Below are 22,255 nucleotides of genomic sequence, written 5' to 3' on the forward strand. Positions count from 1 at the left end.
TTCATGAATGTGTTGCTGGTTCAGATCAGAGTATCTGCAGCTCTTTGTTCAGGATACATGGGTAGTAGTAAGAAAACTGGGGAAACTTGCCAACACCTTGATCCTTAAATGCCAAAGTCCCCAGGCATGCCTCTTCTTTCTGCCTTTTACAAGACATCCTATGTTTGTCTGCTGTGCTGTATCCAGGGAATTTTAGTCATAAGAGGTGGATATGGGAGCACTGGGGCAACTCCACCTTGGCAGAATCTGAAGTCAATAAATAATTTCTGAATGCCTGTTATATGCCAGGCACAGATGAGTTTCTTGTCCTCATGAAGCTAACTAAATCTTAAAAGATTACACAAAAAATAATGGTAATAATCTGTGATGAGTGCTCTCCTAGGGCATGCCAAGACCTACCTGCTCTCCATAGAAATCTTTCTACTTCTTCCAGTCTGAAATTGTTTTTTAACAGAGCTTAAAGGCATATATCTCTTAAAGATAAAAGGCATATACAATCATTCATTTATTAAACAAGCAGAGAGAATGTGTTGGGTCCTGTTATAGATATTGGGAAAGCATTAGAGAACAAAATAAAAAGCCTTACACGGACGTGGCTTACTTCTACTGGAAGAAACAGGCAAATGCAATAAACATAATTCATAAGAAGTCTGAAATCTACATTCATTCAATCAATTCACTCAATGTCAATGTCTTACCAGGTAATACCTTGCCTGAAAATCACTCCCAGTAATATCTGGTATTTAATTTATAAATCCAGATGTCTTATTTCAGATCCTTCTGTTTTGAGAGAGGAGAGAGGAGAGAGGCTGAGTGTAATGGGTGGCATTGTGGAGCTGATGTGGGAAAAGAATTCTCAACAAAGAAAAGAGAGAACACAGGAAGGGGAGGTCAGCGATGCTGAAGGCAGACATCCCTGTGTGTGGAGGGTCAGAGCTTTCACTGCAGCAAATGAATGCTGACCCTAGACAGTCCAGCACATACATGTGCCTCGGTGGGAGGACTGCCATCAGCTCTGTTCCAAATCTCAGGACACTGTGCATGATTTATGACAGCTTCATTATGAAGCAGCTTTTCCCCCTCTGGAAATGTTAATTTACAAATCACAAAAACTGCCACTTTCATCAATGAGCAGCAGCTGTGGCATTGCTGAAAAAGTATTCGAATCATAAGACAAGGTTTGTGTTTTAGCTCTGTTGTTTAGTAAAACTTGGGGTAAGATCCTTGTTTCCTGGTGACTCAATGATCTCATCTATAAAGTGAGTATAATCATATCTATGCTGCCTATCATCTCCCAGAGTTGTAAGGAAAGGTAAGACACTTTTTGTAAATTTTGATGTCTATTTTTAGCATCAAAATTTTCATCTGGTGATCTGACATGTAGATCCTTTAAAATTCTATTAACCAAACAATTGCTTTAACTGATATAAGGCTTTTTAGAGTTCTTCTTAGCTCATTCAGTGATTGTCACTGGCTATTACTAATAATGATGCTATTAATGTTGGTGTGCATGTTTTTGTATGGTCCTAGTTCTTCACTTCTCTGGAATAAGTGCCAGAAGTGTGATCACTGGGTCATACAATAAGTGTATTGATATTACTGATAAAATGATTATAAATCCTTCAAAAGATGTGTGGCTTGCCCATACTTCCTCCCAGTCTACGGCTTCTTGCTTCAACCTCTTCACAGCACCTGTTACACAGCAAAAGTTTTCAGTTTTGATGAACCCCAATTTATTTACTTTTCTGATTTATGAATCATGTTTTTGGTGCCATGTCTAAAAAATCTTCACTAACTCCTAGGTCCTGAAGATTTTCTCCTATGCTTTTTCTAAAGACTTTTCACAGGCTTACATGTTATACTTACATCTAAAGCGCACTCTTAGTTGACTTTTTTTTGTTTTATTTTACATAAGGTATGAGTTTTAGATTTAGGTTCATGATTTTTGCCTGCTGATGCCCAGTTTCTCCAGCACCATATGCTGAAAAGATTATTTTTCCTCTGCTCAATTGCTTTAAGCTTGTAGTAAAATAAACATAAGATTTGTCATTTTAACCATTTTAGTGTACTATTTAATAGCACTGAGTATATTCACAAAGTTGCACAACCATCACTATTTCTACATATTTTTCAACATCCCTAATGGAAACTCTGTGCCCATTGAACAAGCCTCCCAATCCTCTCCTCTCTCAGCCCTGGTAACTTACATTCTACTTTGTCTCCATGAATTTGCCTCTAGATAACTGCTATAATTGGAAGTATACAATACTTGTCTTTTTGTGTTGGTCTTTTTTCACTTAGCATGCTGTCAAGGTTCACCCATGTTGTAGCGTTTTTCAACAGTTCATTCCCTTTTATGGTTGAATAATTCCCCAATGTATAGATCACATTTTCTTCATTATTCAGCCACTGATGGATACTTGAGTTGTTTCTACTTTAGCTATTATGAATAACACGGCTATGAATAAGTGTGCAAATATCTGTTTAAGTCTCTGCTATCAATTCTTTGGGGTACAGACCTAGGAGTAAAACTGCTGGACCATGTAGCAATTTTATTTAATATTGTGAGGAACCACCAAACTTTTCCACACTACCTTCACTATTTTACATTCTCATCAGCAATACACAAAGGCTCCAATTTCTCCATCTTCACCAAAATTTGTTATTTACTGATTTTTTTTTAAAGTAATAGCTGTCCTAATAGGTGTTAAGTGGGTATCTCTTTGTGGTTTTGATTTGCATTTCCCAGATGACTAATGATGCTGAGCATCTTTTAATAAGCCTTTGGCCATTTGTGCATCTTCTTTGGGTAAGTATCTATTCAAATATTTTACCTATTTTTTAATTGGGTTGGGTTTTTTTTTTATGACTTGAGTTGTAGGAGTTTTAAAAAATACAGATATTCTGGATATTAATCCCTTAGCAGATTTGAATTTGATTTATCTATTAGATTTCCAAATGGAGATATTTCATAGGCATGATAAAATTTATAGCAATAACTCGCAAACTGTGGCCTGTGGGACCCAATCCATCACAGGCCTGTTTTTTGTATGTCCCAAGCTCAGGGGCCTGAGGTCACTGTACCTATGTCCATAGAAGTCAAAAGGGATTCCAAATGCTCCCTATGCTCTACCATTCACATTTTTGGCCAATTATCTGGCTTTTCACAAAAGTGTTAATCCAAGTATGCCCTTTATCCAGTGTGGCTGAAGCCAGCTTCTGTTGGCTAACATGTGCCAATTTTATGCTTTTCTATCTAAATCCATATGAAATGACGCCATGTTGGTAGTTGAAATCTGCATTGGTGGGAGTGTTTACACCATGGAAACTGGAAAATGCTACCAATTAGGCCTTTTCCTTGCTAAAAGACAGTTATTCAACATTTAACAGCAAGCACATCACAGCCTTTATTCCTGTTGATGGGTAAAATCCCAGAATCTCTCGTTTCCTAGACATCTCTGTACCTCTCCTGCTTTACTATGTCCCTCACTGGTCCCATATGCCTTAACCACTCTCAGCTCACCTATAGGACTCACAGTTGAAGCTAAGCCAAAGCCTCTGTTTGGTCGGTCCACCTCTCCTCTGAACGTCTGCTTCTTCATCTTGCTCCACTTGGAGTCTGATTCTCTCCTGTTGACCCTCTAACCCTGTAGCCCTCTCTAGACTTCCCATAGCCTCATACACTGGGCTTAGAGCTAAGGCAGTTTTGGCCATTTGTGCATCTTTTTCGGATAAGTGTCTATTCAAATATTTTACCTATTTTTTAATTTTTTTTATGACTGAGTATATCTTAGCTTCTCCACTCTGTCCAGTCCACTCTACCTTCTTCTTCCTTACCTGCCTCCATCTCAAAACCTCATGTGATCTGACTTTATTTCCCACTATCCCTTCATCTTCTAGTCAACATCTGATGCTGTCTCTCTCTTATTTTTTATGATCTATCTCTTGACTCACAATTTCCACAGGCACGTAGATAGTCCTTCAATCCACATATGATTAGTCTGTGCTGTCCATTCTCTTTTTGCCTGAACAGTCCTTAAAAACTCTACGAACAAAGAAATCTCTCTTTTATCACCTATTAAAACTCTTGAAATAATCCCTTATTCTCTACAAAATTATATACGAGCTTTAATGAGGTAAGAACTTTGTTCTTATTTCTAAGAATGATTTATAATCATTTTATCAATAACATCAATATTGAAGAGGTACTTAGTACTGAATTTTATAATTCTCAAATGAAATCAATATTTGAGACATATTTTCCTACACATAGGTGAAAACTATTGTTAGCCATATAATGTAGTGACCATGCCAGCAACCAAATACACAACACAGCAGGGAATACAGTCATGAAGAGAAGTTCATGTTGATGATGGACCTTTTATCTTCTCACAGTAAGACAAAACTGCCTAATGCTTTAGGAAAGCATAACATTCAAAATAACATAAGACAGAAATAAATGACGATGACTATACCAAGGCATCTCACAATGGTTGTGGATCAATTCACATGGCAACATGCCAGCAGGACTGAGGTCTGCCAATATTTTGACATTTTAAAATATTGATTATAAGTTATTAGGAGCTTTAAGATTATCACAGGAACTAGTAAACGAGGAGAAAGGACAGGATACTGAAAAGAAGTATCCGTTAACAAAAACCATATGACTCAGGGGAGAAGACTCTTCCAAAAGGCTAATGCTTTCATTTTATCTTTCTTCTCTATTGACACTGTCCAGCTCTCAGATATTTCCATCCAATGAATGATACGATTAATCATGAAGAGGTCCCAGAGGATTAATTATTGCAATGCTTCATTCTAGTTTCACACTTCCATTCTATCAAATGTAGTCAATATCCTGTCTGTAGGATGAAAGTATTGCAGATAAAAACCAATTCCCTTTGGAACTCATTTTCTGAAAAGCTTGGTGTATCACTGAAATTTAGGAACCACTGCCTTTCAAACTGGTCAAATGCTACAAAAAAGGTATCTTAGTACTGTAGGAATTTATTTACTACCAGCTTGAGCTATACCATAGCCAAAAGAAGTAAAAGAAAAAGTTTATCCTCTAAAAATTATAGGAAAAAAGGAAAAGGAAATCACTTTGAAACCCTAAAAAGTATATTGAAAGATGTACCTAGAAAAAAATTAAATAGTTTTGAAAATTTGAGCTTTTATGACCAACTTATTGCAGGTAGTCCAAGGTAGGTACTCAGCTAGGGTCTGTTGGGGCCCGAGTGTGTCCCTGCACACTCAGAACTCTCTCAAGTTCTCTCACTCCCTCATATCATCTCCTTCATGGAGCCAATTCTAGAGTCCATGGATGAGATTACTTCTGGACCTTTCTGAGCACTGCTTTCCAGTTCATCTTTTTCTTATCCATATGTCCCTCTCTCTCTTGATGATGCCTCAGTTTTTGTCTTAAGAATTCTCAGCAGAAGGGTAAATTTAGATAAGTTTAGTTTTTCATATTGGCCTATATCCAATAAGGCCAAGAAACAGGAAGGTACTTCAAGGTGTTTACAGTAAGGTGGAGTACATGAATAGCTTGCCATTGTAGAATAATGCATGGTACACATTCAAGATCACCCAGCACTATGGAACAGGACTGGTGTGGAAGCCATTTGAGGGGATATTTCCATTCTCACTGGAAGTCATAGGCCTCCTGTTTATAATTCTTGCCCCCTCAATCCTACAGTCTTTCAATTTACACAGTCACTGCACCATGACCCACCATTCCTCAGAGTTACCAAGAAAATTTCTTAAAGACCTCAGGAAATTTTATAACCCAAAGCACTGTTAAGCCCTCCCAGAAGCCCAAAGTGACTTCAGAGTAGCCATTTCTCAGTTTCCAAGTCTTCCTGCTTTTAGCTATAAGCAACTGTTAAGTATGCATTTATCAGTTGGAAAGGGAACAGTTTTAGCAGATTTCCTCACATTATTAAATATAAACAACAAGCAAACAAACAAAAACCTTCCTAACCTCACAGACATGTTGTGAGACCCAATTAAATTAGAAAAAAAAAAAACCTTATAAAAATGGTTTCAAGATTTCCCACTAGTGTTATAGATTTCATTTCCTGCTCTTACTTTCTACTTAATTTCATTATAAAACTCAATAAAAATGCTTTCGATTTTTCAGGACACTCTCTCCTCAAGGATTATTTTTCTGAATGACAAAAGCAGCAGCAACAACAAAAAGTATCTTTAACTGGCTACCTACCTAGAGAAAGACAAACTTATTTTAAATAATTTTAACTTGGATTTTTTTTACCATATTAGCTCAGTTTTCAACTTGTTACCAGGTATGGCAATGATCATATAATTATACAGACTATATATTCTTCTCCTATATATTGGGAAAAAAAGGGATAAATATCATAGTTTACATATTAAAAGTCCATAATAAGAAAAGGGATAACAACCAGGGCTATATTCACTAGGTAATATATGGATATTAGTCTATTTTATGAGGGAACTAAATTGATTCCATGTATTTCTTAGAATTCATGATTCTAAATATTAGAAAACAGGTTAGAGATTTCTTTGATGTGCCTATATTTGTAATGTAGAGTCAAAGGAGCTTTAGAGAACATTAAGTCCAATTTTGTCATTTTTCAGGTAAAGACCAACGCCCAGAGAGGGGACGTGACTTGCCATTTAATGGGAGAAATAGAACAAAGGCCACATCAGATTCCTGGCTTAGTGTTTCTTCTTTCTTCTAAGAATACTTAGGGAGCACTAACTGCAAACAAGATCAATGCTGCAGAATCAGTGATGATGCCACACAGTCCAGTCCTCATCCTCAGACAGCTTACATCCTAATGGGAGAAACAAACTTCAAGTAATGAGTTATACCAAGACCTGTTAATAACTACTGCAAAGAAAGATGCAGGGATGTGTGTTATGAGAACAAATAATAGGGCACCTGACTTGCTGGAACTGGGAAAGTTCCCTAGAAAAAGTCACTTTTGAACTGAGTATGGTAAGAGTGACCATATAATTTACTGCATAAACCTGCAGTAAAGGGAATACCCTAAAAAGACATGAACTGGCTCTGTCCTGGGCAAAAAGGTCCTCCTGAAGCAGAAGGATAAGTCCATATTAACCAGGTGAAATAATGGGAGTATTCTGGGCAGAGGGAAGAACACATATGAATTCCTGAGTCATGAAGAACATGATTCATTCAAGGAAATAAGCTAACATCTACTGGAGGCTTACTAAATGTCAGGCACTATGCTACTACTTTACACATTTCATCACATTTAATTCACACACACTCCTACAAAGTAGACACTAATAATTCCATTTCAAAGAAGAGAACCCTGATACATAGAAGATCAAGAATTTGTCCAAGATCATAGCCAGAGTAAGAAAAAGCAAAACAAAACAAAACAAAACCCCTAAGATTCAAATTCAGGCAGTCTGACCCTAAACACTATAAATCTGACCATTATACAAAGTGGCTTGGCTGTCTCTGAAGAGACAGAGATGAAGCAAAGAAATCAGGCCATGTGAAGAAGTAAGGAACCATATTAGACAGGCTTTGTAGGTTACATTAGGGATTTGGTTACTCAGACAAGACACTAATGGATTTTAAGCAAGGGACTGGTACCATATTCACGTTAACAAATTATTCTGTTCAAAACATGAAGAAAGGATTAAAAAACAAAAGCAAAAACAGGGAAACAAGTTCTAACAGTCAGGCAGAAATTTATGAGAGATAAAACAGTTTGGCCAGAGATGGTGACAGAGGTGGACACAGAGATGTGAGTGAGTTTGTGGGATATTAAGTGGTACAATAAAAAGAACCTGGTGATTGGCCAGATATAGTAGTGGAGAAAAAGAAGTATCAAGGATAATTCCCTGGTTCTGCCTTGAACAATTATTGGGTGGTTATCTACTTGAAGAAAGGATTACTAGAGGAGAGGCAGGATCTTTGTGAAGTAAAGCAGGACAGAGGGAGAGCAGGGTCAATGTGCCTTTTTTTTTTTTTTTCATTTGTTTTTTCAATGTGCCTTTGAAAAAGATCTAGGAATATGCCACAAAGAAGGTATTGAATATAGAGGTTTGAAGGTCAAAGGAGTAGCTTGGGATGGATAAATAAGTTTGCAAGTCATCTGCAAATACTACAGTTGGTAGGTGAACTATGGACTTATGTGAGATTACCTAAGAAAAGAAAATAAGGTGGGAGGTAAAGAAGTCCTAGGACCAACTACTAAAAAAAATCCAATATTTAGAGGAAAGTGACCTGGCAAAAGAATCCAATAGACAGGAAAAGCAAATAGGACTGTGGTTTTATGGAGGTCAGAAAAAGTGTGTGTCAAGAAGGAGGAAATTAACCAAATGGTCAAGTAAGTCAGCTAAGTTTAAGTGGGGTAAGAATAGAAAAATGATTCCATTTTAGTGGGAGCAGAAGTAGAATGTCATGAGTTGATGTGTGAAAAGGAGGTGAAGAGATACTATAGAGCCTGCTCATGTTCTAAATATTCTAATAAATAATCCTATAATGTCATATATCAAATATACCTCAAAAAACTTAATTTCTTTTAAAAAGGGATTCTGTAAGTCCAGAGTCAATAAGTATTTGTCATTTCATTAAACAGAAAGAGAATTTTGACAAACCTTTACTTCCTCTGCTCCTACATTTCCATTTTATTATGAGATTTTAGTTCCAAATTTTTAAGTAAAAAAGATCAACATTCAATTAGACTAACCAATACATTTTACCATTTTGTTTTTCATTATCATTCCTTATATTCTACTTTTTTTCCTGATTTATTTTTTTCTTATATCCTTTTTAAATTCTTTCAAAGAGGTTTGGCAGATGGTAAACTTTTTTTAAGATTTTATTTATTTATGCATGAGAGAGAGGCAGAGACATGGACATAGGAAGAGGCAGGCTCCTCACAGAGAGCCTGATGCAGAACTCAATTCCCAGATGAGGATCAAGCCCTGAGCTAAGGCAGATGCTCAACCACTGAGCCGCCCAGGTGTCCCCGGATGGTAAACTTCTTGAGGCATTATCTGGCATATTTTAATTCCCAAATGGGTCTCAACAATATTTCCCACATGACATGCTCATCCAGATCCTTGCTACTCCCTCATAAACAATGAAGTTTTTTCTCTTGAACCTGGGCAGGCCTATATGACTATCTCAACCAATAGCATATTGGTGAAAATAACACTATGTGACTTGCAAAGGCAGTCATAAAAGGCAATACGGTTTATAGCTCTTCCTCTTGGATGCTTGCCTTTGGAATCTAGCTATCATGCTCTGAAAGAGCCTAAGCCAGATGAAGAGGTCTATGTGGAAATGAATTGAAGCCTTTGGTCCTCAACCCTGCATGAACTACCCATGCAGAGTCAATACCATCTTGCTGGCACAAGAGGAGTTATCTTGGAGAAGTCAGCTGCCATTAGCTGAGCTATCTCAGCATGTGGAGCAAAGATAAGCCTTTCTACTCCTACTCAAATTGCAGATTTGTGTAAAAAATAAATTTTGTTTTGTTTTGTTTTAAGCTACTAAACTTCAGGGTGGTTTATTAAGCTACAATAGCTAATAAGGGCACATTGCAGGTCTTAAAATGCTATTAACACCCCTCTCCCTTGCAGGAAAATGATAATTTGGTTAGGTATAGAACACTAGGTTTCTGCCACTGAAAACTTTGAAATTTCTTATAAGTTTACACAATTACCTTGAGACCCACCAGGGGGTCCAGGAACTTAACTCTGTGAAATAAAAACTGTTTGCACATGGGAAGCCCAGGTGGCTCAGTGGTTTACTGCTGCCTTCAGCCCAGGGGGCAATCCTGGAGACCCAGGATCGAGTCCCATGTCAGGCTCCCCACATGGAGCCTGCTTCTCCCTCTGCCTGTGTTGTGTCTCTGCCCCCCCCCCCCCGTGTGTCTCTCATAAATAAATAAATAAAATCTTTTTAAAAAACTGTTTATACAAAAGCCTATTTATGAATGTTTATAGTAGGTTTATTGTAATTGCCCAAACTGGAAATATCCCAAATATTTCAACTGGTGAGGCAAATAACACATTTAGATACATACACAGAGTAAAATACTCCTAAGGAATAACAAGGCACAAATTACAGGCATACCCTAGAAATACTGTAGGTTCAGTTCCAGACCACGCAATAAAGTTAATATTGCAATAGAGTAAGCCAATTAATTTTTTGGTTTTCCCAGTGCAAATGGGAAACGAAAAGTTATGTTTACCCTATACTGTAGTTGATTAAATGTGCAGTAGAATTTTGTCTTACATACCTTGATTAAAAAATACTTTATTGCAAAAAAGCACTAACCACCATCTGAGTTGTAATCTTTTTGCTGATAGAAGGTGTTGCCTTAATGTTGATGTCTTCTGTTGTTGGCAGTGGCTACAGGTTTGGGTGACTGTGGCAAGTTCTTAAAATAAGACAATACTGAGGTTTACCACATGAATTAATTAATTCTTTTCATGAAGGATTTCTCTGTAGCATGTGATGCTGTCTGAGAGTATTTCACCCTCAAAAGAACTTTCAAACTTGGAGTCAATCCTCTTAAAACTTGTCACTGCTTTATCGACTAGGCTTATATAATATCCTAAATCTTTTGCTGTCATTTCACCAATCTTCATAGCATTTTCCCTAGGAGTAGATGCCATCTCAAGAAATCACTTTCTTTGCTCATTCATAAGAAGCAACCTCTCATCCATTAGTTCCTGAAATTGCAACAATTTAGTAACATCTTCAGGGCTCCACTTCTAATTTTAGTTCTCTTGCTATTTTCACCACATCTGCAGTCTCAGGGAATAGAAATGCCCAAGGGCAGAAGAGAGATGGAGGGAATAGCAAGTTGGTAGTCAAAGCACACTCAACATTTATTGATTAAGTTTGCTATCTTATATGGGCACAGCTCATGGCACTCCAAAAAAAATTTTAATAGTAACATCAAAGATCACTGATCATAGGTCATAACAAATATAATAATAATGAAAAATTATAAAATGTTGTGAGAATTACTAAATGCTATTAGAAAAATGGCATCAACAAACTTGCTCAATGCAAGACTGCCATAAACCTTCAATTGTAAAAACCCCAATATCTACAAAGTGCAATAAAGCAAAAACACACCAAAACAAGGTATGACTGTACTGATAGACACAATACAGATGAATGGAAAATGTATTGATAAGTGAGAGAATCCAGATTCAACAGACTATATGCTATAAGATTCTGTTTTTAAGATGTTCAGAAAAACTCAAAAGTATATGAGGATAAAAAACAGATTAGTGATTACCAAGAGCTGGTGAGGGAAGAGTTCAAAGCACAAGAGAATTTTTGGTGTGAGGGAAGTATTTTATACCTTTACTGGGGTGGCAGACTAAGAACTTTATGTGTTTGTCAAGATTCACTGAACTGTACCCTAAAGAGGGTGAATTTTATACCTTAATTTTTAAAATTAAGGAAAAACATGTTATTTCTGGGTAGAAAAGAGGTAGGAAGAGATTGGGAGGAAGATGTGCCTTCTGTCCCTTGTCCATAACATGAAGACACAGATCTCCTGGAAATGGAGCACAGCCACATTCAAGAGGATGGGGATAGGGACACAATGTGCTGAGCCATATGGGACGAAGGCAGCATTTTGTTTCTCTCTCTCTCTCTGGGCCTCACACCTCTCATTTCCCTTTTTCTGGTAGTACCTTGTCCCATATTGATGTAGGAATGAGTTAGGGGCAGATGGAGCTAGGCAGGGAAAGATAAGGGAAAGGCCCAGAGTCAGGCTCCTGCCCAACCAAAGAAAACAGAGATAAGACAGTAAAAACAGAGAAAAATAATAAACCTGGCTCCCTAGCTCCAAAATGTTAGGGAGTATCTCCCTTTAATGGCCACAAAGAAATCACAGAAATTCACCAGACCACAAAGATATCATTAAGGTGTTATCTCAATAGTCCCTGCTCAAACCAATACTGCACAAGAGTCTCAAGGCTGTGGGCTCCCTGGCTAGGTTCTCAATAAAAGACTGCCATTAAAAGCCCTCAGTGGTAACCCTATCGGGACCCCTCTGACTTGTGAGAGCTTTCTCTGTATCTCTGCTTAATAAACTTCTATCACTTTGCTCACTTTCTGTTGTCTACAAGATTCATTCTTCAACTCCGTGAGACAAGAACCAAGCTCTCCTATATCAATATCACCCTTTGCAGAACTGCTTCCTGTATATATTGTGGCTCCTCTCTAACCCCATAACTCCAAATGATATGTGGCTTTGGTTTTTCCAAGAAACAATTCTATGGGCTTCATGGTGTCAGGATTTCCTAGCACAGCTTTCTTTAAATATTATGATTCGTCAATGACCAGACATGATTAATTGCTACTTCAGAGGAAGGAGTCAGGTGGTTCAAACCTGAACCAAACCTGGCCCACCAGGTTCTGCCCTTCAGTAGGAAATGGGATTATAAGGCATTTCCTGGAGAAGGAGGAATGAACTGGCAAGATTCATTACATGTCATCAAATAGGATTCTTTAGAAGTTATAGATTTAATGGACCCAGAGACAGGGTAACTGAGACAAAGAAATGATATAATTAACCAAAGGTAAAGAAGTGAGAAAAAAGATGTGTTTCAAAAATATCAAGTGGCCTGTTCTGCCTAAAGCACAATATTTTTTGTAGTAGGACTTAAAAGAGAGAAGCTGGGACAGGCTCGAATGAAATAGATAGATATCCACATGTCCCTGGGTGGAGAGAGGGAGCCACAGGGCCTGGGGCAGGAGCTAAAAAACTATGAGACATAATATCTCAGAAGAAAAGGCTACTTTCAGAACTAAGGTGGTAGAAGTTGATTCAGTTGTACTCTGTTCTTCCTGATGGAAGAGTATAATTAGTGAGGGTCAGGGAGTAGGGCGGGTCATCATGCAGCCTGAAAAAAGAGAGGTTCAAAGAACAAAGATTTGGCTGTGCTTCTCTGGCCAAATCCAAGAGAGAAAAAGAGATTGATTTGGATGCATACAAAAAACCCAGGTAGACTGCTGAAAAGATAGAACAAAGTGTCTAGCCTCGCTGTAGTTCAGAATAAATATTTGTTAAAATGTCCTAGCTCCTTTTGTCTGCACAGAAAGCAATTTTGTAATACCAACTTGGCTTCCTAGATACTGTGATACTGAGAGAGTGGCCTGGAGAACAGATATGAATATAATGGTTGTTGGAATGTGCTATTCTTCATTGTAAATGGGTGTTTGGCTCTTACATTACTCTCCCTCCTCTGAGTAGGATCAATTCCAAGAATTCAGACAAAAAGTTAAAAAAAAAAAAAAAAAAACCCAACACTTTGAGGACTGATTCTGGACATGGTGATAATCGCTGTAAGAGCCAGCTAATCTTCCCTGATGAGATGTTATCTCTTCTTGGTGAAGCTACAAATAAGAACAGACTTTTGAGTAGTTCTAAATACCAGAAAAATAGAAAAAAATTAATCATGAATGAATAAGTAACACTGTGGGAATATTTTAATTCACTATACAATTACCAGAGTAATATTTAGGAAAATCTACCTATGGAAGTAAAATGGACCATGAACTGGAAGAGGAAGGTAGTAAAGTAACAGCCAGTCAAAAAAGAATAAGAACATAAAATGATGGTGGGTGTGGAAAAAAAGGAACAGAAAAGAAAGAAAAGAACAGATAGGGTTTTCCTTCATGACAAAAATCAACATTATATAAATTATGGACTCAACTGTGAAAAGTGAAATCCTAAGGCTTTCAGAAAACAATTTAAGAGAAAATCATCATGCCACAGGACAGGGAAAGATATCTTAAATAGAACTAGAAAGGGAAGCCCGGGTGGCTCAGTGGTTTAGCGCCGCCTTCAGCCCAGGGCCTGATCCTGGAGACCGGGATCGAGTCCCATGTCAGGCTCCCTGAATGGAGCCTGCTTCTCCCTCTGCCTGTGTCTGTGCCTCTCTCTCTGTGTCTCTCATGAATAAATAAATAAAATCTTAAAAAAAAAAAACCTAAAAAGGCATTAACCATAAAGGACAAGACTGATGAATACAACTATAGTGAAAGTAAGTTCTTCTCATCAACAGACGCTCAAAGAGGAGCGAAAAGGCAAGCCACAGAGATATGGACTTGTGCCCAATGTCTATAAAGAACTCTTACAAATCAATGAGAAAAAGATAGGTAACCTAATGCAGAGAATGAGCAAAAAATCTGAAGATTTAACAAGCACTTCACAAAAGAGGAAATACAACTCACAAATGAACATATAAAAACATACTTAACCTCATTAAATAATCAGGAAAACGACAAATGAAAACCATTGTGAAGTGTGACTGTACACCTACCGGATTGGCAAATATTTAAAAATTTGACAATTCCACATGCTAAGAGTTGGAGCTTTTAACTCCTGTGATGATGGTGGGAATGTAAATTGGTTCAACCACTTTGAAAACTGTTTGTAACACCCAGTGCAGGTGAAGATAGGAATACCCAAAGACCCAGTCATTCCCATGCATTCTCATGCATCAGGAAGCATGTGCCAGAGTATTTACAGCAGGGCCATTCATTATAACCATAAATACAAACAAGATTAACAATCATTCACAATAATACAATGGAAAGCGATACACCAGTGAACATAAACAAAACACGTTACAAACGACAACATGGACAAATCTCAGACACACAATGTTGAATTTAAGAAGCAAGATTTGAAAGAATACATTTTATTTGATGCCAATTGTTTTAAAAGAGGTATTAGTAGTAAACTTCTAAAGAGCAACAAGAAAGTAGATCCATAAAAGTCAAGTCTTCTGGAGAAGATAGGTCACATTTAGTGTTGAAATGAGAGGCGGTCACATAGGTGTTTGCATAATCATGTCTTGTTCTCTACACTTATGTTTTCTGCATTTTTCTGTATCCATGTGTATTTCATAACTAAAGTACCCTTTCCTCCCCCTGTCCTACCCAGTAGGAGAATCTGAAGGAATGACAGTTAATGTAATGCAGGGGAAAAATTGAAGCAGGAATTGTCAAGCACAGAACCTATGTGACTGGGAAGCCATTGGTGCCGTTAGTTGAACCAGGGACATTAGCAGTATAGCTGGGTTGCAGAAGAAGATAGATAACAAATTAATGAGTTTAAGGTAACAGTGTTTTGATACTTGTAGAAATACAGAAAGGTTGAAGAAGAAACAAAGGCAGATATGAGAGTTACAGTAATAAACATGTTTAATTTTTTTCTTAATACTACCACATTGTATTAATTCCACAGAAATGCTTTTCTAAAACAAATTAGTTTATATAAAATAAAGCAGAGAGGTGACACTTTACATGTGTTGGTTGTTAAAATCTGAATGCAATGTGCCTCTACATCTTAACTGAAAAAAGCGAGGAAGAGTGTAATGAATTATGGCTTGTTGGAACATTAAACCCGCAAGTTCTTTCACTTATGTGAAACTCCCAAAGTTACTGCAGGGCATGTTCCTGTAACACTATCAGTGGTAACCAGAACTACCAGTCCTCATGAGTCAGCTACTTATGGTTTTCCATTTAGCCCCAATTTTTCGAAAATAGCTTTAAAAAAATCATTCTAGGCCAAAATGTTGTTCTACAAACTACTCATATAAAAAAATAAATGCATTATCATTTTAATAATGGAATAAAGAGAAGCTAGAGTCCCAAAGATGCATTTTTGATAATAATGTAGTTATAATAAAATTACATTTGAACAACTATATAACCTTCATGGATATATATTTCTCAAATGAGAATTTACCTACAGTTAGGTCAGAATAACCTGGCAGGGTACATAGATAGGCATAAGAAATTGCGTATGTCATCATTCATTGGGATTTTTATTTCTTTTATCATTTATTTTTCTTCTGGGAGCACTTAATCGAAAAACAAATCCCTACCATACAATTTCCCAGACTATAAGAGCACCCAAACTAACAAAGCACAAGTCCTTAAAGAGAAAAGTAAATTAAAAATGCAGTTCAATTCCAAGCTTAAAAAGAGCATGAAGAGTGTCACATGACTGCACCAGCAAACCTCGCTAGTAACTCAGTGGATACAGATAAGTGGAAGCCAGGGACCAGGGAATAAATGCCTTTATTCCTCATTTATTCCTCATTTCCATTCTGCAAGACCTGAGTTAGAGAAGGCGAAAGTCAGGAAAGTCTCCACTGACATCGTTAACATGTGTTCTCACTCTTTCATTTCTTAATTTCCACAAATGTACTTAACAGACACATATTCTGAAAAGAAAAGGTATGTATCAAACAATTCTTTCAAATAAATACCAATAACTCCTATGTATCAGGAACTAATTTAAGGTATGAGGAAACATGGGCAACTAAAGCATGGTCATCAGCTTCAAGAAAGTCAGACAGAGTGCGGACCACTCCATCACATGATTGATAGGCCCAACAATGGAGGGAAGGAAGAACAGGTGACATGGGACTACAAAAATCCTCTGCACCTGGTCTCAGGGAGCAGCAAGGCTGAGGAAGCGATATGGAAGATGCAGTCTGATGCCAAACTAAGCCGCAATCGGGGGATGGCATTATACGCAGGGAAGAGCATTTGGAATGGTCTGAGACAAAGACAGCCTGGAGCAGGTGGGGCAGCATAGAGTGTGGGTATAGCTGTGGCACTAGGGTGAGCAGGCCAGAGGGAAGCAGAAGCCAGAAGACCACAGCTCAGACTTCATCCTGAAGCCATGGGAAACCACTAAGGCTCTTTAAAGCAGGGGGTCATGTGTGACTTGCAGGAAGGTCTGCTCAGCCTCCAGGGTAGAGGCTGGACTGGCGGGGGTGGGGAACAAAGGACAAAGTTGGGGATCTGGAGATCAGTTTAAGAGTTTTTGCAGGAGTCGAAGCAGAAGAGCTGATGGCCTAACCAAAGGTGGTGGCAGGGGAGGAAGAGAACTTTCTGGCTGACTTGGATTCTGAAGGTGAAGCACCAGAAGACTCCAAGGAACATGGCCTAAAGTGTTCTAGATTTCCCAGCCCTTTTAGTCTGCCTCTATCACTAAAAATCCATCTAAATCTGTTAACAGAGGGAGGAAAACCAAGGCAAACAATAGTCAATATTTCAAATACAAATAAACCGTTCATCCCTTTTCTCTCCAACTCTGAGCAGAGTAGCACTCGAAAGGCAGCATCAGTGTCAGACTAAGGGCTGCTTTTTTCAGAGGTCCTGCTCCATATCCCAGAACAGCCTCAAAGCACCACTTCTTGCTGCTGCCTTTGGCTGTAGCATGCGATCTCTCCCAAAGGTAAGTGAGGCAAAGAAGGGAGGGAGGGAAATGAAAAAGATGAACTCACACGGTATCAGGCTCAAGATAAAGCTCATTCCTTCACTCAAGCATTCATTAAACCAATCACTCCTTCTTGCCCACCCGTGTGTGTATGCAGGAGATGCAAAGGTGAACAAAATACATCCCTGCCCTCAAAGAATTCCAGCCTAGGGATCCCTGGGTGGCGCAGCGGTTTGGCGCCTGCCTTTGGCCCAGGGCGCGATCCCGGAGACCCGCGATCGAATCCCACGTCGGGCTCCCGGTGCATGGAGCCTGCTTCTCCCTCTGCCTGTGTCTCTGCCTCTCTCTCTCTCTCTCTGTGTGACTATCATAAATAAATAAAAATTAAAAAAAATGTTATTAAAAAAAAAAAAAAAAAGAATTCCAGCCTAGCTTGACTTAAGGTAGTAGTAGTGGAAACAGGAATAAAACCAGTGGTATTCATTTGTATTAACTGATACATTAATTCATAGAAATTATCCCGTATGTTAAAGAAAGCTTACAGAATTTGCTTGAGGCTTTCCATAGGTCAGGCTATTAGTTGTGAAGTGTGGTGGAAAAGGGGTTGAGGCATTGTTCCAAGGTAGAGAGGAGACTGGAGGCTCTTTGGGATGCATAGTGGGTCTTCCTGCATGGGGGCATGTGCCAAGAAGGCAAGGGAATTCAGGTCTGAAACCTACTTCACAGATGAAGGGCCTGTCCACAAATTTTTTATAGGTTTGGGGAAAACAATAGAGTGAAAGTCCACTCTTTCATAGAGACTTATATCATCAATTTATTTCTCTACTTTCATGCGAACTCAAGTATTTCTGAGTCAGGCAAAACAATCCAACGAACTTATAAATGTCTTAATCATTCTGGTGTTAATCTGATCCATATCCTTCCTGAAAATGGTAGATTGTTCTTTAAAGTCATCATTATTTTTCAGGCATGAGGATAGGAAAGTACAATTTGGATTTCTCGGAGGCAGTATTCCTTTGTCTGAGAGCCACAGCAAGATGCAAGTTGTTAGAGCTCATGCAGATTTTATATATTTCTACAACCAGAAAAAAAAAAAAACAACGAAGTTTCCCTAGAAAGAAATATAAGCATACCAAAAGCTGAATCATACCATTTGTTTTCCAAATTTATAAACACAACAGCAAAGGCTTTAAGATGACCACAATAAAGCGCACATATGAGAACAGAATATACATATTAGGTTTTCTCATTACACTTTTTCACAGCACAATTGCATTTTAGCTGGAGTTGCCCTGAACTGTGGGGGCAATTAATAGCCTGGCATTTCTCATTATAACAATTGCTGTGACTAAGAGTATCCCAGTGACACAGCTTGGTGGAACCCCTCTGACTTGCCTCATATTTTACATCTCCTTCAAGGCTTGTGTGTTTTTGTCAAGCATTCCACCAAGAAGGAAGAAAAATGTCTCCCTGTGAACATGAGGGAAACATTCACTGAGCTCATTTCAACAGGTGTGTTTCAACAAGTGTGAGTGTTGTTCAGATGGAAAATTCTCTAGAAAGGTTGTAAAAGGCATGACCTAGTCACCGGCTACTCTGGGAGACAAAGATGAGATACCGAAGTCAGTGAAAATCTTATAGCTGATTTTTCTCAAATCTACAACACCTAGCATACTATGGAAGCACATCAAGTTTTCTAGAGTGACAATGATGTATTAGTCAGCAAAATAAATACTTTGAAAATAAATTAAATTTTGCCCACAAAATATTTCTGCCTTGCTTAGCATTTACAGGATAGTTAGATTTATTTCTCTACTTTTCATGCTTCCTTACAGATGCAGAGCCTTCGACACTAGTAGGTAAAATGTGTAACTGGGTTTAACACGGTAACTTTTATACCCACAGGAGCCATCGACAACAAGCAGTGTGGCCAATCACCTGGTTTGCCAAGGACATTAGCAAATGTGAGAGCTAAGCTGAGGTGGTCCTGGGAAAGCGAACAGGAATGAGCTGGTCACCTACATGTCACACACGCTCCCTTGCTAGCCACATGGTATAAACAGTATCTGTTTCCTCACCTGATGCAATGTTTTCTTGTACAAATCTCTCAATTCCAGCACGAAGCTCTCAGAGAACAACTTCACAGAAAGTAAACAAACAAAACCATGACAGGGAGACCCAAATCAAGATGTGTCTCAGACATAAATTCAACTTCTCTAAATGGTTTACCTACTTAAGAATTTAAAGAAGAAATAGGATGCATGAAACAAGCTTTGGTTTTTCTAATATCCCTCTAAAATTACCCCACTTGGAAGACAGAAACATGGATGGTTCCTTTCTCTGATCCAGAATGTTTTATTAGTATTATAAATCTTACTCTAAAAGTCAATATCATAACTTTACTCACTTTATATATGGATAAGAGTCAAAACCTTTTACCACTGTAATAGATTTTAAAATATGGAAAAAGGGCAGCCTGGGTGGCTCAGCAGTTTAGCGCCGCCTTCAGCCCAGGGCGTGATCCTGGAGACACTGGATAGAGTCCCATGTCAGGCTCCCTGCATGGGGCCTGCTTCTCCCTCTGCCCGTGTCTCTGCCCCTCTCTCTCTCTCTCTGTCTGTCTCTCATGAATAAATAAGTAAAATCTTAATAAAATAAAATAAAATAAAATAAAATAAAATAAAATAAAATAAAATAAAATAAAGGAAACATTTGGGGTTCTTGGGTGGCTTGTCGGTGAAGCATCTGCCTTCAGCTCAGGTCATGATTCCAGAGTCCTGAGATTGAGCCTCACATTGGGCTCTCTACTCATGGGGAGCCTGCTTCTCCTTCTGTTGCTCCCTCTGCTTGTACTCTCTCTTTAATATAATAAATAAAATCTTTAGTCTGAGTACATTAACTAATTTAAAACAAAATAATATATGTATTCTTTCAAAGTCCAAAATGAAATAAAATGTGTATTAGCTGACATTATGTGCATATACAAATACATACATATCTATGCATGTATACATATGTATATGTACATACATGTTTGTGTTATTTGTTTACATATGTACTTGTGTATAGACATGTATGCACACATGGACGTGTGCATGCACATATATACATTATTTATATACACATGCATGTATAAATGTATGTAGACATGTGTGTATACATGCACTCACATATATGCATCTATAGATTTACATGTGTATGCCTGTGTGTACACATGTATGCAAGTATGTACAGATGTGCATGTGTGTATGTATGCAAATATTACATAACACCCATGACACACATTTCAAGGACACAGAAACCTAAACACCTGTGCTCTCAATAAATGAGCCACTCTCCTGACCTGGAGACCTGTGAGTTTCTGACACCCTTGGTAGGGCTTTGGGGACTCAGGAAAGACTGTCTGACTCTTAGTACCTTCTCCATCTTGTTCAACAGAGTATTGAAATAGACAAATAGGGCAGCCCGTGTGGCTCAGCAGTTCAGCGCCCCCAGGGTGTGATCCTAGAGTCCCGGGATCGAATCCAACGTCGGGCTCCCTGCATGGAGCCTGCTTCTCCCTCTGCCTGTGTCTCTGCCTCTCTCTCTCTCTCTCTGTGTCTCTCATGAATAAATAAATAAAAAGTCTTAAAAAAAATAGACAAATAGCTTGTTTCTTTTGGGCCTGAAGCACAAAGCATAGAAAGGAATAGGAGGAAATGACTCTACTCCAGATCTCCTACCAAAAAACATTCCTCTGCTTCCTATTCCGTTACCAAAGAGGATGGGTCCGTCCTCGATGAGCACTGTGACATATCCTGATCATATCTTTAAAATCTGCACAACTTAATTACAGCTCATTCCATAAGACCTATTTTACTACTGCTTCATTACCTTCATCTTACCCATGGCTATTGAGAATTTGGACTTCTATTCACATAAAGGATTAAGGAAATAACTTTCACGCCTCCAGATAGGATGAAAGTAATCAGAAATACAAAGTGAAATTTTGCTTTGGAGGATTTACTTGACAAGAACTAACACTGAGAGAATGATACAACCATTCCTCTTCCTTTATTTGAAACATTCAAATTCATAAAAATAATAATGATAGTTAACGGGAACTACAAACAGTTATGATAGCCGTCTGTGACCCTGGTGCTGGTCCAAGCCTTCTAATTTCACAGGTGATGCCCACCCTCCGAAGAAACAAATATTATTATGATACCAGCATCATAGATAACAGAGAGGTTGAGTAACTTGCCCAAGGTCACACAATTATGAAATGGCAGAATCAGGGCTTGAACACAGGCAGGCTGATTTCAAACTCTCAGCCATCACTCTGTGTCGCTTCTTTGTGAGCTGTATGTATTATCCTCCTTAAAGATACTAAGAAGAGTAGTAAGATCACAGAAAATGCTAAGACCAGGGCATTTTCCAGTAAATATTTACCAATAGTATTTTTCTATTTTAATCATTAGATGCTTTTCAAAAATTCCCTGATTGCCACAATTCCTTATGTCATCAGTAGATCAAATAAATTACTAAATTTTATCTGGGGCATTTACAATGTATTTAAATTCATATGGAGTTTGTTAAGATGAAAGCCAGGCATTGAAGAGCCAGACATCGCACTCACAACCAAGGACCAGAGATAAGCCAGTGGCAGGCTGTCAAGTCCCCGCTCTCTCCAACTTTAATTAATACAGGTACTGTTGCACATTCATTTCCATAGACAGAATTCTTAATTTTTAACTAAATGTAGTTCAAGAATATTAATCCATAGATAGTGGCTTCAAGCTGTATTATGACTTCTTTGTCCACATCAAGTTTGAGAATAAGAAAAGGCTACTAAGATTATTGACAGTAAATTAGTTTTTCAAAGAACTTGGCATGACACAGGTTTCAGATAGAATACTAAGCTCAACAAAGTATAGGTAAGTAAATGGTAATCTGGATCTTCAGAGTAGGCAATAATGGTTTAGCAATGACTTTACTGAACGAAAGGTACGTGTGAAAATGACTGT

At 38.1% G+C, this 22,255-nt stretch overlaps 1 protein-coding gene across 3 annotated transcripts in view; it reads right to left on the bottom strand.

Moving 5' to 3' along the window:
- The window catches only part of SDK1 (sidekick cell adhesion molecule 1), an 885,268-nt gene that overhangs the window by 484,124 nt on the left and 378,889 nt on the right, over positions 1–22,255 (bottom strand). The gene's annotated exons all lie outside the window — the stretch shown is intronic.

The sequence above is a fragment of the Vulpes vulpes genome, chromosome 3 (genome assembly GCF_048418805.1).
Source record: "Vulpes vulpes isolate BD-2025 chromosome 3, VulVul3, whole genome shotgun sequence".
In the NCBI taxonomy this organism is placed as follows: domain Eukaryota; kingdom Metazoa; phylum Chordata; class Mammalia; order Carnivora; family Canidae; genus Vulpes; species Vulpes vulpes.